Source organism: Alligator mississippiensis, chromosome 5 (assembly GCF_030867095.1).
Source record: "Alligator mississippiensis isolate rAllMis1 chromosome 5, rAllMis1, whole genome shotgun sequence".
Classification (NCBI taxonomy): Eukaryota; Metazoa; Chordata; order Crocodylia; family Alligatoridae; genus Alligator; species Alligator mississippiensis.
In genome coordinates, this window is record NC_081828.1 from 61,748,937 (window position 1) to 61,764,960 (window position 16,024).

At 39.8% G+C, this 16,024-nt stretch overlaps 1 long non-coding RNA gene across 1 annotated transcript in view; it reads right to left on the bottom strand.

Moving 5' to 3' along the window:
• Positions 1-498: 498 nt before the first annotated feature.
• LOC109286347 (uncharacterized) overlaps positions 499-16,024 on the bottom strand; it is a 55,846-nt gene continuing 40,320 nt past the window's right edge. The window contains exons 2-3 of the long non-coding RNA XR_002094355.2: positions 10,325-10,405; positions 499-3,074 (exon numbers count right to left, since the gene is read on the bottom strand). This is a non-coding gene — a long non-coding RNA (uncharacterized LOC109286347). The remainder of the gene's footprint in view (positions 3,075-10,324; positions 10,406-16,024) is intronic.

Below are 16,024 nucleotides of genomic sequence, written 5' to 3' on the forward strand. Positions count from 1 at the left end.
CAATGAAAAGAATTAACAGAAGGCGTTAAAAACCCAGGATCAATACTGCAATAGAAAAAGCTGCAACAACTATGAGGATGGGCTATACAACACCTTTGAAGTCAGTGATAGCTGATTTTCATCTTCTCAAACCTATATCATTGGTTCCTATATGATTTTATTTTAAATACGTATGCAGAATCCTTCCACATGGACATAAAGGGGCCTAACTGTGGATAGAAAGACTTATTTTACTGTTTGACGGCCAATGTCTCAGGAAGTAAAAATTATAGTGCAGATAAAATGTCACAAGTTTTTCTAGCTATAAATAAAGCTGAAAACAGAAAATGCAAGAGGAGGAACAAAATGGCTGACTTGCCATTCTAATGTAAATGTAATCCACCTATGAAAACAGAGCTAGACCAAATTGTTAGGGTTCCTTATGAGGTTGGAAAAAAAATAAATCTTTGTTTCTATTCCAAATATTTGTTTATTTTAAATAATGCAAATCAAACAAAATGGAGCAAGAAAAAGCTTTATTTAAAAATAAAACTGAGTTAGCAAATAGTAAGATGTAGATGGAAATATTGTGTAATCTCCCTGCGCAGACAAAGCCACAACACAGAAGAAAAGGAAACATGCAACAACCACATCTTTTTTTGTTCCCTAGTTAACTCTCTATTCACTTTACACAGTGGCTATTGTAAAGGTATCCAACATGGAAAGCTCCAGCTGTTCTGCAGATGATTAGCATACACAGATTCTTTTCCCCATTACATGCTCCCATTATTTGTCCATGAAATTTGTAGTGGTATCAGACTAATACAATACATTCATAGCTTGAGTGATTCAAGTCAGTCAACGAATTCTGCAGTTAAGGGAAAACAAGTAAACCACTTGCAAAAAGGGTTGGCCAAACTCTACAAATGTACATGTACGTAAATCACTTTGTTTCAGGGAATTAACCAAGTCAACCAATATGGCTTCATAGTTGTAAGTAAACCCAATTTCCCACCATGTTTCAGCAACATGTGTCAAGATACTAAAGAATGAACACATTCAAAAAGCTTACAAGGCTACAATTTGCTGGTCCATTAACATGTAAAAGTTCAAGTAGGGCATACATAGGTAATGTCACTTCCATATAGTCATTTGTTCTGGGTTTGCTGTGCTTCAAGTGGTGGTAAAGTTAGATCTTGGGAGCTTGAGTTATATTTCCAGAAGCAAGCAGGGTACTGAAAGGCCATGCTAAACTTAATGGCATTAAAGACACATATAAAGGTATGGACAGACTGGGGTGCTTCAAATTTGGCATCAGGCAGTCCTACAGTTTCCTCCTATCTCCACTCTGCCCCCCACTCTCATGGCACACTAGTATGCAGTGGCATGCCCTTTGGGAATCACTGATCTAAGCAGAATATATCACCAAGCAAACTGCCAACACTAAGTAAATAGGAGAGAGAGACAGGAGATATTAAAAATGTTTCTGAGGAGGCTCAGAGATGAAGCAGAAAGTAGGCAGTTACAAGACACACTTGACAATATGACATCTGCATAACGATATCTCTCTCTAAGGGTTTCATATTCACATTGATCAGGAAGTATCCCATGACAGCCCACATCAGAAAACCTAAATCTACAGCCATTACAAAGATGAACAATGCAAGTGCTTCCGATCAGCTGCATCCTTTATATAATTTTGCCTTTAATTTCATTACACATACAAATTAAAGCAGAAAAACTTTCCATCATAAGTACAAAACCACTTAGTTAACTATTCCAGCAGATTTTTATTCTTTGTCATGTAGTACTGATTTTATCTGTTTCACATTAGCACCAGTAACCTGAAGAAATTCCTTTCTTCTAAAAATAATTACAGAAGTATTTAATCTTTAATGTACACACTGTTTCCTTTTAACTATTTTTTAACAAATGAAAATTTTAAAATAAAAAAATTCAGGGCATAGAGACAGGTAAGACACTGAATGGTATCTAAAGTTTCTAGCCTGGGATTTTTAACCCAGTCTGTTAAAATGATACCTTAAAGCATTTTAGCAGTTGGGAGGTTGATGTATGTGTTGTGCACCACGATGCAATAAACATGGAGTGCAAATTTCCCCTCCGATCTGAAGGTGGATCTCAACTCCAGTATTCTACTCTCCTGAAATGTGCAACGCTATCTGAATTGAGAAGGATTCTAGTTGTAATTTTTCATCCAAAATGTTTGAACAGTTCTTGGAACAATAGATCTATTCCTTAAATTATGCGGGAAAATATATCACTAATATATCACTAAATATATCACTGGGTACACAGCTTTTCCCTGTGTACCCAGGACCATTAGGCCCTAATATGCAGTGATATACTTCCTCACTCCATGAGCATAAGCCATGTTATATCTACCTAAGGTGTCAGAACAGGCACATCAGTACAGTAAATGTGCCTAGGTACCTGTACACACATTCCAACTACCTACAGTATATATTGTCACAACCCAGTGATTTTGGTGCCTCGGCATGGTGGAATTTTCCCGCCACATGAGAGCCTCTTGCAAAGTAAGAGGTTTTCTGTTGCAGCAGAAAACCCCCAGTGCAAGAGAGTTCCCGCCATTCGAATGCAAATTAGTGTCCCGCTATTGGCCAGCTCTAAATTATTCCTACGTGGCGGCTAGTAATTGGCTTGCTAGCCGTTTAAAAATTAGCGTGACTTCCGCCCAAGTTGGAGAACTTTGAGCACGCTGCAGAGTGCCTCTGGAGAGATCTGACTCGTGGCTGAGCTGATCGATAGACTGATCACCTATCGATTCTTCTCCCCGTCGCCGAGCGCAATCCCAGACGTATCCTTTTCCCTGCCGGCCTGATCTGTAGACGGACGTGCTGGCCTGAGCCCTGCCAGCTGGAACAACTAACGTAGTTGTTCAGACAACTGGACCGTTTTCATCGCAACCACAAGCGACGTAAGTAAAGTTTTACAACCATAAAGCTTTCTCAGCCTCTCTATTCACCAGCCCACCCGACGAACGAGCAATTATTAAATCACCTCGAGTCGGCTTTGGCCATCTGAGACATATATAACTTGAGTTACATGGTCTGTATCTGTAAAACAGAGCAGAGGTTAGACCTATGGCTTTATCATCAATGTGTCTTCAACAAAACAGTTACTAAACTAGAAGATACTGTACTGCTGGATTACTGAAAAAGACAATCAAATTTAAGCATCAGACTGCATCTTCTAAGAAAAATCAAATAACTGCTAAAATAAGCTTTCAAAACACAAGATAGCACTGATTGGACCATTCTGAACAAAAGCAGTGAGGGCTATGTTATTGTAAACTGATATCAGATAGATCAGATACCAAATGCTATACCACGGGAGAAAATGTATAACAAGAATAGAGGGCTAGACACAGAGGATATAAACTGGCACAAAACCACTAACTCCATGAAGATCTGCAATAGATGAAGATGTAAAGCTCCAAATCATAATGCCCCACACTTTAATCCATGCTACAACTATAGCTTGAGCTGCTCTACCAGGCATTGCATGTTGCTTAGACTGGAGTTTGAAGAAATGCTGGCGGCTACATTTCCCCATTGCTGCAGACACCTACATCTCCTGTGGCATCCAGACAGTGGGAAATAAATTCAGATTATGGGAGGTATGGGAGTGAAGTGCTACTGGAGTCCCCAAACTAGCAGAGGACACCTCAGAGGAGAACAGGGAGCAGACTCAGGAAGGGGGAACCTGCCCGCCATTACCACTGTCCCCATCTCACCCAGAGGCCATTCTTGCCCCACTCCAGCTGTGGCCTTGGGGAGCAGCTGCACAGGATGCCAGGCTTGCCAGAGACAGTAGCAGCAGTGAGTAGATTCCCCCTTCCTGCACCTGTTCCTTATACAGTGTAATAAGCGGGGATCCTGGTTTTCTCTGTTTAAAAAATCCAAAATTCTCTGATTAGAAACCCCAAAATCTGTGTTTTTGCACAATTAAAATGGAACACCTCTCTCTCTCTCTCTCTCTCTCTATATATATATATATATACACACACACACATACACATATACACATATATATATATCAAATTTTAGTGATATATTTACAATCTTAAAAGCAATTTGGGAAGCTTTAAAATTTTAAAGAAATTTTCTACCAGTGCCTCAATAATTATAATCAAATAAATTCTAAATACCTATATATTTTGTTTAATTTTGTTTTGTTTATGATGGAAAATCAGAGCTTCCTCTGCCCCCTTCACTCACCAGGACATAGGTGCAGCTGTGGCTGTCCTCCCCTTTGCTTTATGGTACTGAGCAGCCCTGATATGCCAGTGCCCTGCCCCTGCCCCCGCCCATGCCATTATCCCTCACTCCCAAGCCACGGCCCCCACAGACCTGCTGGTGCCCCTCACTCCCAACTCATAGCTCCCTACTACCCCAGCCGTGCCAGTGCCCTGCACTCCTGACCTACATCCCCCTGCCCTGCACCAGGCCTGCCAGTGCCCCTCACTCCTAAACTGCAGGACCCTGGCCCTGTTCATGCCCCTCACTCCCAACCCACAGCCCTCACTCACAACCTGCAATTCCCCATCCTACCCCAGGCTCTGTTGATGCCCCTCACACCCAACTCGCAGCCCCCTGCTCCCCCCCCCCAGCCTTGCTAGAAGGGGCCCCCAGCTGCCCCCAGCCCCACGGTGTGTGAGGAAGGATGTGTATATGGGGCAAAGAGTGGGTGTGTGGAAGAGGGAGGATGTGTGGGCATAGGCGACACCATTGGAGACATGTCAGGAGGGCATGGGGGGCACGTGGAGAAGCATTATTATTCCTTGCACGCTTCTCTTCCTCATTTATCTCTCCTCATCCCTCCTCGCTTCCTTTACCTTTTTGTTCTTTTCCTCTTTATTGCTTGTTTGCGACAGGCAGGTATCTTCGAGGAGTTCAGATATCTGTAGTTGGTATGCATGTATGCATGAAAGAACTGAAAAGGGTTCGTGAAATTGAAGTTGATCAGGTTAAATTACAGCCAAGCTGCTCTCCATGCCAAAACAGGGCTTTTAATTAAAAGTTTCTGAACACTGAGAACCAAATCTTTCTCATTTATGCAGTTTGTACCATTATTCACATGAGTAATGAAAGTAAGATTTTCCCTTACAGGTCAAATTATACAACTACATCTAGTTTCCTTCATTTAATCATTTAACCATTTAACTTTTTTAAATGAATAATATTACTAAATCGTCATGTATCTGTACAATTATTTCTCTAACTTGGCTTTTAAATATAGGGCTAATTAGAACTAATGGCCATGGTGGTCCTATAATCCATTGAGAATTGCTGAAAAACTCAGCAACAGATGTGAAATTAATCTATATCATAATGTTCTAAATACTGTAAAATAAGTGCTTAATATTTGTTTGAAATAAGGAACATTGGGTACAATATGTATAAAAAGGAATAGTAATACTTTAAAATGTGAAACAAATTATTCTTCCTTCTTAATTCAAGACAATGTGATGATAATTCTGCTAGGCAACTACTATATTATTCATAGATTAATATTATTTAAACACAGATACTACATTAGTCAAAGATGAGTGGATGCTAGCATAAAAGAAGAGACAAAGAGTAATAATGTCAAGATCAAGTTTGTTCTTATTTTCTTTCTTTCTTTCAAGATTAAATGTACCTGCTATGCGCTTTCCTGAACACATATTGTACATTCAAAGATGCCCATAATAAATTACTCTTCATCATTTTCCCTAATTCTTTATTAATTCCACTGTTTTCAGGAATGTCAGTTTTAAGTCAGGAAAGACTTTAATTTGGAAGGTCACTAAAAACCAAAATTTTTAAACAATAAATAATTAAGCAAATATTTCAATTAAAAAATACCCACAACTCAACATTAAAAATTTTACTTCATCAGTATTTTGAGTTCACCATTCCAGATCCTAAAATAGGATTGGCCTGTAGTACCCGAGACTGGTGTACAACATACAAAGCATTTACAGCCACTATTGCAAACCATAGTGTAAGAAAGTGCCATAAATCTAATGTCATTTGTTTCAAAAGATCTTTTAACATAAGAAGAGTGTAGTGACAATGAAGGTATGGATTGAGGGATAATCCTTAGATTTATATCACAGAACAAGTATATCAAAGTAACAGTGCATAGTAACTATACTAGTCTACCTAGAGAATCCATTGCTAGGGTAAAAGGCATAGGAAATGAGTTTCTATGCTCATTGTTCCTTGACTTCTCTGCTAAGATATCCCTTCAGGATTAATTGTGTCAACTGGTCTGAGGTAGACCCATCCAATAGAAATCAGTTCCTTTAAAATACAAGATTATGGGGAAAATGCTTACTTTGTATAAATTTGCAGTACTGAATGAGACAGAATCCTACTGCTTGCTCAGACAGTACACCTCACTACTGTGGCTGTACACCACAAATGGAAACTGGGAAGAAAAGAGTTGTCTTCAGAACACCTTTAACCCTGCTTCTAATAACAAGTCTACATAAATTACTCCTTCCCCATAAACCTTCCAGCTGTATTTGGAAGACCTTGTGATTCAACAACAGTTGACAGCTTCCACATGAAACTGTCAACCAGGAAAGAAGCATTGCTCAGTAGGGTGACCATTCTTGCCATCGTGATTTGGAAGAGCGAAGGAGACATACACAACCCAGTCTACTTAATGCAGTGGTTTTCAACTTGTGGTCTGTGGATCCCTGGTGGTCTGCAGGCTATGTCTAAAGGGTCTGTGAAAGATGACTAAGATCAATCAAAAGTATGTGCATACGCAGATTTACAAAGAGGTCTGCACCTCCATTCAACATTTTGGGGGGGTCCACAAATGAAAAAAAGTTGAAAACAAATTACATAATGCCTGTGTCACTGTTTTGTGATAATACATGCTGATTTATCACTCTTTGCAGGTGCTTAGCAGGGATAGCTGTACCCCCAGGGCTCTAACATTGGCTTTGGTCTCTTTTTGGAGAGCAAGAAGAATACTGGGATTTACAACAGGTACCTAGGAGCTAAAAATGTGTTGCCCAACCCTCTCGAGCATCTCTACCTCAGAGCACCTTTCCAGAATTTATTTCTTCTAGTTAACATGCAGATTCCACATATTTAACCTGCACCATCTGTTATAGAATTGTAGTGTCTCCTTTTAGATTATGAGTTTTAGAAACACTGTATTATTTACAATATATAAGTGAAGAATGTTGAGTACTTTGATGCTTTTATTATTGATTTAGGGCATGCTATTCTCACTGCTGAATACTGACTTTTTACTTATTTGGTTGGCTCTATGTATTATTGTTACTAGTTTTGTTTTCATAAAACTTGGCCAATCCTCTGTGTTGTAACTATAAAATGTACTTAACTATCACAAAAATTATCTCAAATATTTCCTTCTGGGAAGAGGCAGGTTGCAAAATCATAAAATTATTTTGGCTTTTTTGTATAATCCTATTGGGAATTAAATAATGACAGGAAGAATGCTATTTCCAAATGTGAATACCATATTAAGACACAAATATTTTATCTTATTCAGACAGTCTCCAAGGTAAGTTCCTCAGAAATATCAGTTTGAGTGCATTAAAATAAAAAGCTAAAAGTCCTATCAAGCAACCTAAGACTGAAAACTAGACCACAATTCACTCATCATTTATTTAAAATACCAAAAAATTAGCCAGTGTGTGCAGGCTGTTGGAGTTCTTAGTGCAATCTAATACCATATCAGCACAGGATGTTTGTTCAGCTTGTAATTACCTGAAACCATAATTATGTTATTAGTTGGCAAGGCTAATACTTGTAAGTTCAATATGGATATATAAGCACAATGTAATGCCATTGATTTCAGCAGAGTGGTCCTGATTTACACTAGTGTAAATGAGAAACCATCCTACACATTTAAAGCGCTGTGATCATTCCTCTCCATGTAAAAAAAAATCACTTTCATCCTGACTCCTAAAAACAGAAGTTTGGTCATGTTTAAGGGCATTGCTGAAATCCTGAATCTAGTGTCCCACTAAAATTACTATTGTGTGGAAATTGTCAATTGGGAAGACCAAAAGTTTACTCTTGGGAGCTAATATGGCTTAATTTTCTAATTTAGAAGGGATTTTCATAGGTTTAAAGTTAAATAGATCACTAATCTGTCCGACTGTTCTTGGTGCTTCTCCCTGCCCACACAGAAACAAGTGCCACACACTGAACCAGATCCTGACTTCTTTTTGATTTATCTTGCAGCATTCTAGTAGGGCATAACAGAGGGAATCCCCCAATGCAAAAGAATACAGAAGAGATGTGGCACAGCAAGGACAGTAGAGATGTCACTGTATACATGGAGCATGGCCAAAAGAGCACCATGTGCCAGTGCTCCAGCAGTCACTGCCTGACAGAAGCTGCAGTTACGCAACTTCTCCTTCTGCCAGCAGTCTCCTTATCCCCAAAATTCTGAAACTTCCCCTAAATTCAAGTTCTTTTCAAGGGAATTAAAAAGTCACAAACATCCCCTTTCCTAGACAAAATTCCTTCTGTAGTCTCAAACCTTGCCTGGGCAATTGTTGTGGCTGCTGAAAGTATAAACTTACAATTAACGTGAGAAAAAGTAGATCACAGACATCAAGAATACACCAGTGAGAGGATAATAAGCTGAAAAATAAAACCAGCTGCCTTTCCAAAAGCTCATCCCACAGCTGCCTTTGTATCAGTATTTTCTCTTACTGCAATGCTGCCTCATTGGCTCTTGCTCTTCCCTATGCATAGACCTGTTCAGTCTTCTGCATCCTCCTATTAGCTGAAAAGCTCCTATTTTCAGTTATTTACTCACCTTCTCCCATGTAGGAGATTTGAAAAGTTTTGGACTGTATTTCTAAGCAGACCCTACGATGACAGGCTGAGAGCCCTGGGGCTCTTTAGCCTGGAAAAGCGCAGGCTCAGGGGTGATCTGATGGCCACCTATAAGTTTATCAGGGGTGACCACCAGTATCTGGGGGAACATTTGTTCACCAGAGCGCCCCTAGAGAGGACGACTAGGTCGAACGGTCATAAACTACTACAAGACCGTTTCAGGCTGGACATAAGGAAGAATTTCTTTACTGTCCGAGCCCCCAAGGTCTGGAACAGCCTGCCACCGGAGGTGGTTCAAGCACCTACATTGAACACCTTCAAGAGCAAACTGGATGCTTATCTTGCTGGGATCCTATGACCGCAGCTGACTTCCTGCCCTTTGGGCAGGGGGCTGGACTCGATGATCTTCCGAGGTCCCTTCCAGCCCTAATGTCTATGAAATCTATAAAATCTATGAAATCTACCCTTAGAACACCTTTAGGCTTTGGGCATAGATTTGGAATGATGGCTAAGTCAACATTAGCCAGTGCCTCGGCTTCTTTCTAGGGCTGCTAGGGCCTAGTAATATCAACCTGGACATGAATGACGCGTGCCCCTGGAGGATAGGGGTAGAGCAACCACCCTCAGGAAGCGGCGGTGGTGTCACTGGTGGGGGCAGGCCAAGCATGAAGCTCCCACAGACACCGCCAGTGGTGTTGGTGGTGGTAGGGGTGGTGAGCGGCAACCGCCCACAAGTGCCACTGGTGGGCTTTTCACAGGGGGTGCGCTGCCAATCTCAGGGGGTGCATGTGCACCCACATGTACCTGCTATGCGTCGCCAGTTAACCTGGATGCTGGATACCTAAGCTAGATGGGGCAGACATGATAGCAAGAACACTATCTGGCTACTCTAGCCAGGAAGTAAAAGGTGGTATTGGGCACACAACTCTGGAAGATGCCAGAGCCAGCTGGGAATATAGCAATTTTGTTGCTACTAAAATCATTATCTTGAGTTATAGTAATCAGGGTGTTTGCCAATGTTTATGTAAATACAGATGCGCTTAATTATCAAATATTCAAATGAGAGCATTGATTTTCTGCACTCAACTCTGCAGATCTCTGAATATTCAGCCTTGCTGGGTATGCCCATCCAAATACCCCATGTGGTGTCTTGAGCACCATTGCCTCTTACAATGTCTTAGTTCTGCTCCTCCTTTCCACTACAGTGGCTAAAACTCCTATTGCTTTGCCATCTTCTTTACAATATTTGAAGGAGTAACTATAAAGGAAAAGGAGGAGCTAGTACTACTTCTTCACCATGTGCACTGCAGAACACAGATTATAAACTGCTGATTTTTAGAACTCACTGGATTTGCTTATTCAAGTTTGCTTCAGTCCCCCAATACCAATACTTGAGGATACAGTCAGTAGTTATAAAAACCAGACATATTTTTTCACAGGACCCTTCCTCATTCTCTGCAGATGAAGTAGTTGCTGTACATCACCTGGGTAGCAAAGGTAGTTGTTGTCTGTAGTACCCCATGCTCATCCAGTGCACTCGGTGGAAGGCATATAGTAGCTGACAACTGCAGGAAGAGATCAGAAGATCTTGTGGTTAAGAAAAATTAAATGCTGACAGAGAGAACTGGATTCTATCATCTCTGCCACAAAACTATACAGTGTTTTAAATGAAACTTGTGTGGGAATTTCTGGCTGCCCAGTTCAGCACAAGTGCTGAGCATTCCCCGTTGTAAGGGCATTCAATGGAAGCTGTGCATGAATATGTGAAGTGCTAGATACCATATAAGACAACCCCCCAGTAATTGCATGCTATATAAGGAAAACAGTATAAATTAGTTATAATTTTCCAGGTATGGAATCTAATTATTGGAAGTCTGCCTTGAATTTGTCCCCCTTCAACTGCTACAGCAGGAAGAATAAAGCTGGAGGGGGAAGGCGACTCCTTTGCCTTTTGCAGCCCCCTCCCTAACTTCTTCCCACTGAAGCCACTACCCCCCTCCTTGCTGTCAGACCCTGCTCCCCCTGAGCATGTGGAAGTGAGTGGCAAACTCAAAAACAATGACTTTGCAATAAGCCTACCTGTAGTAATTTGCATATAAACAAATGATGGGCTGGGCCCCAGCAGAGTCAACAGCATTTCAAGCCATAGTGACCCCACAGCTCAGCTTTTCTCTATCTGTGTACTCCAGATACCCCCACAAAGGATCCATGTGCTATTAGCTCCTCACTCACAACTGGAACTGGTTGTTCTTTTCACAAGTCATGGGATCCTCAAAAAATGTATATGCCAATGAAGTGCATGACAACCTGCTTCAGCTCCACTTCATGAAGGTTGGGGTCACACTAATCATATGCAACAGGCTGAGAAAAGGGGTAACACAGGGCTTCTGAGTGAACTGTTTGGAGCCCCATTTGGTGATGTTTGCCAGACATTTAAGGCTACTGAGGTGGGCTTAGTCCATTGATTACTATCCTTTGAGCCCAACAATCCAACCAGTTTTCTATTGTACTGGGAACTCTGAAATATCAGGTCTTGTGTACCTCAAATTAGGTACCCAAAATTAATCAACATTATTTACCTTCTGTAACTATTTTCCACTGGCAATATGGGGTAATACTACATGTACATCCCTAAGGGAAGTTGTGGAGTCACCAAAAATAGGGCTGGAAGGGGCCTTAGAAGGTCATCTAATCCACCCACAGGCAGCATGCAGCCTGTGGAGCTATGTCATTCAGCCCGTGGGGCTCCACCCGGGTCTGGAAATTTGGCAGCATGGTGAAATATGGAAGCCACAGCTCTGGAATCACAGCATTTAACACTGCCACGGCTCAGCCTGCCACCAAATTTCCTGACCCATGCAGAGCCTCATGGGCTGGATCTGAACTCCACAACCACATCGTCCAGCCCACAAGGCTACATTCAGGGCTGGAAATTTAACAGTGACTTCCACCGCTCTGGGAGTTGCAGCGATTGACATGGATAGTGCCAAATTCCAGCCCCTAAAGCCAGATGATGTGACTATACATTCTGCATCCAGCCGATGGACCAACTCCACACTGTGTATCCAGCCTGTGGAGATGGATAAATTGGAAACCACTGATCTAATCCAAGACCCTGCTCAAGACATGGCCAGCTGTCTAAATAGACAAGCAAATATTTATCTTTCACTTAATTTAATGACAGAGATTCAAATCAAATGGTCCATTCCAATGTTCAATCAGTTGGAATGTTGTCAAAATAAATGTATTACCATTGCTGAAGCAAGGACATAGTACTATAATGATGAACAGGAAAGTCCATGATAAAATTAATAATACCATATACAAAATAAGGTATTGACTCCCACATTAGATAATAAGGGGAAAATGAAATATTTTATAATAGCTTGCTAAGAAGGCAGGACACAAACTATTGCAAGATTGTGTACTTAAAGAACACATTATAAAAAAACATATTCTCAAGGGTCTAAATTCATGTCATATCAAACAGGCAACCTTAATTCAGGTATTTCCTAACTTGGAAGAGCTCAATTTCCTAAAGCTTTTCTAAAACAATTTTTGTTTGGGTAATATACTGCGCCTAATCCCAGTTCTTACTCAGTGGACATTTCTAGTGGCTTCAAAAATGAATTCTGATGTGCAAAGAATGCAGCACTAGATCATAGCCCTCCAGTTAACACAACTCTCCCTGACATAGTTCTACTCTAAGATAGCAAAGCCTATTGCCAAAAGCAATGGAAAAGAAACCAAATGCTTAATTTATCTCTATTAGGTCTAGTTGGAAACTGTCTGAAAGAAAAATATGCTGTTTCCACTAAATCAAAATGTTCAAAATTACACTTGTTCCAGGGTACGCTGATTGTTCATTGGAAAAATCTACATGAAACTTCCAGGTTTAAAGGGGATCCCATCTATGGTATCTGGATTCCCAGGCTCCATTTTTTGGGATCCCAGGATAGCTTAGAGAGAGAGAGAGGTAGAAAATAAAAATACTTGGGTTGTCCCAAAATGTTTTATTAGACTTTGCTTATTGTAAAGAATTTATAATACTTGATTTCTTGTCATGGTTCAGAAGTGGTTTTATATTTTTTGTGACAAGTAAATTCTGTTTTCTGGTCATATCTAACCTTTATTCTTTGCATCATAGCGTTCCCGATGATAACTAGTTGAACTTTGCAAAGGATATTATTTACAGAAGCTATGCAAATAGGCCCCATAATTCTCCATAACACAGTAGCTTCTACCTAAACTCATCACACATGGTTTCATTAACCTGGAATAAATTAAAATTAAAGGGACTGCTGAGTACATGAAAGGCATGTAACAAGGTAAAGAGGGTCCCCATCAAGATTTGAACAAACAGCTCTGCTCATTGTTTGATGCCCTTATTCACACCAAGTTTCACAATAACGTTCTTTTTGGCAGAAACAAACAGCTTACAAACTGACTGAGCTGAACAAAAGACAGATCTGGTGCTTTGCATAACCTAATTTATCCTTTAACAAAGTTAATCACATCTCTGCATCCTAGATGATGAAACACAGTTAGCATTTGTTAAGAAAATTCAATAGTTAAAAATACACTGGTTCTCACTGAGCTGTGTGTTTCTGTGTTGACAAAAGGTGCAAAGTATTAGAGAATGTTCTGTCCTATAAAATTTAGAAGGTTTTAATAGGCCTTATTTCAGTTAGTTGTCCTAGGGAGGGGCGAAAAAGCAGACATTACCTAACTGTCAGGAACAATACAGCAATCCCAGAATTCTTAGGGAACGTGCTGTTCCCATTGCAACTTAAATTATTAAGGATTTCACCTTTCAAAATTAAAACAAAACAGCCAAATGTCAAAAGATGTTGAAGTCAAAGGAAAAAGGTAGAATAGTCAGTAACAGTGCTGTGCATAAATTCATACTCTTTTTATACTTCTACTAGAACACATATGCAAATACCCATGAAATAACACTGTAAATGGACATATAGTCCCAGTTTATCTATTTTATGTGTTTGGTTCTATTTTCAGAAGTTTTATAAACTTACATGAGTGTTTAAGTAAAACAAAGAAGAGTGACTGAAAGCTGGATGTGATTAGTGTTCATAAAGTTCCAGTTAGTTTATAAATTACACTGACAGAGGTTTCCATTTTCATGTGAAAGAGAGTCCATTTACATTGGGATATATTGTGTTTTCCCAAGGCTATCTTAGAAAAAAAAAGTTTGCATTTAATTGTTTTAGTCTCAGTATTAATCCACACATGTGCTATATTTGGATACAGAAATGATTTCTTATAATAAATTTGGATTTAGATATTCAATTAGGTTTGTAACTGGAAAGTACCAGCTGAATTTTTTATTATTGATGCTTTTTCAAATAAGATAAGGTGAGTGCTAATATTAATAATAATTAGGAAAGAAAGTAATGAAGGCTTCATGGCCTTCACCAAAAACATGTTTCATATAACCCTTATGCTAAACACTTAAGGAGGACGTCTTAATGCTTTCACCATATTAAGCAACGGCCCCAGTTTAACTTGTGGTTTCATATTTTCTTTTGTTTAAAGAGTCCTCTATTTTAAAATCTAATATATTCTATCATTTCTTACAGCAGAGTTGGAGTATTGTAATTTGAAGTGATTGTTTTGATTTACATAATAGAGTTGAATGAAAGTTATTGTTTTATCTTTTATTTAACTTAGGTTATATCTGCTTCTTTTCTGAACTGGACAGATCTTTGTGCTCAAAAACTTTTCGAACCTTTCTCCCAGCTATACGGTTGGCCCAAAAAAAGACATTACAAAAAACTCTTGCTGTACATCATCCCTTATAGCACCTTTTAACTCAAAGAATCATAAAGCTCTGTAATGCTGTATCAAGAGATTGTATTATCCATCACTAAAACCCATTCATTACTTCAGTTAAGGTATTAAGATCACTTTGGGGCTAAGCAAGAACTCCAGAGGCAAGATTAGAAGCCCTCAGAATCATTACTATTACTTTCAGCTGTCTTTGGATCAGGCTATACATAAACACTGTCTACAACTGAATTTACAAGGGGCATCATGAAAACAGAATATATCTAATGGATTTTGGAAGTGAATAGGTCTCTCAGGTCCATATATCTGCTTTTTGGAAGAAAGTACTCCAAGGAACTGTAGTTTTATTACACATTGAGAACATCATGCCTCAGCAAAAGAATGTTCCTAGTACCATGTGTAAGTACTGGTCATTCTTAAAAATGTTATAAGTGACTAGTCCCCAAGGCCTCACTCAGTATTAGGGGCCCAATTCATATAAACAAATAAGGATATAAATCCTTATCTCCCGAAGAGTTTATGTCAATCCTAAAATGGAGGCAAGAATGCCAGTCTCAGTCAACAGTGACACCTGGGTGTTCCCAAGTTCTTCACTAACCCAACTCTGCTTAGCCAGTTATATCTAATTGGATCATAACTAGGGACCTATCAAAATCAAGGAGGCAGGTAGGTGATTTCACAGGCCAATCACAGTGCCCAAAACCATTTTTGTGGTTTTTCATGGTGAGGCCCCCACCCCATATACTGGTGATTAGCCAAGGGGCCCCGGCAACAGACCTACCCCTCCACCACTGATTGGACAAGAGGGCTGCCCATTGTGCAAACCCCACCCTTCATCACTGATTGGCAGTAAGGGGAAGGGCTTCATGACAGACAGCCCTCTCAACCAATCAGTGACAGAGGGAAGAGGGGTGCCTGCCATCTTAATTCCTTTGCTATACGCCAAAAGCCATGAGAACTGCTAACTGCCACTGGGAAACCAGCATTTTGTTTTCAAGGTTGTTTTTTTTTCTGGTGATTCCACTGAAAATCACAAGGAACGCTACTTTTCACCAAAACCACCTCAAATTGCAGTTTCTGCAAAAAACACAAAATCATGTTTCGAGTAGGTCTCTAATCATAGTACAAGGTAGGCTGTACAGTTGCAAATAAAACACTATTGGTAAAAGATACAGAGTAAAAAGATTAAACTTATTCTTTCACTTACATTTATGATGCATCTTGCTATCTATAGGCAGCAACAAGGATTCCAGAAGACTACAGAACTTGTTTAACTGAATAAATCCAGACTTTTCTGCATTATAAGATTCTATGAAACTAGGGCTGGAAGGGACCTCATGAGGTGATCTAGTCCAGCCCTCTACTTAAAGTAGAATCAT